We start from the raw sequence: 229 nt of genomic DNA on the forward strand, positions 1-229 counted from the left end.
GTAGCAGAACTTTGATTTCGTAAACTTGGAAGAAGATAGAGAAGAGTAGTAGATAGTGTGAGAATAGAAGTGTATCTAAGTGGTATATATAGAGTAACAAAATATTAATTTATTAATAATAACGGTAACATAATAACGGCTAGTTTTGCAACAGCTAGTTTTACAACGGCTAATTTAATATAATAATATAAATATAAATAATATTTAATATTGATTATTATATAAATAA

Source organism: Arachis duranensis, chromosome 2 (genome assembly GCF_000817695.3).
Source record: "Arachis duranensis cultivar V14167 chromosome 2, aradu.V14167.gnm2.J7QH, whole genome shotgun sequence".
Classification (NCBI taxonomy): Eukaryota; Viridiplantae; Streptophyta; class Magnoliopsida; order Fabales; family Fabaceae; genus Arachis; species Arachis duranensis.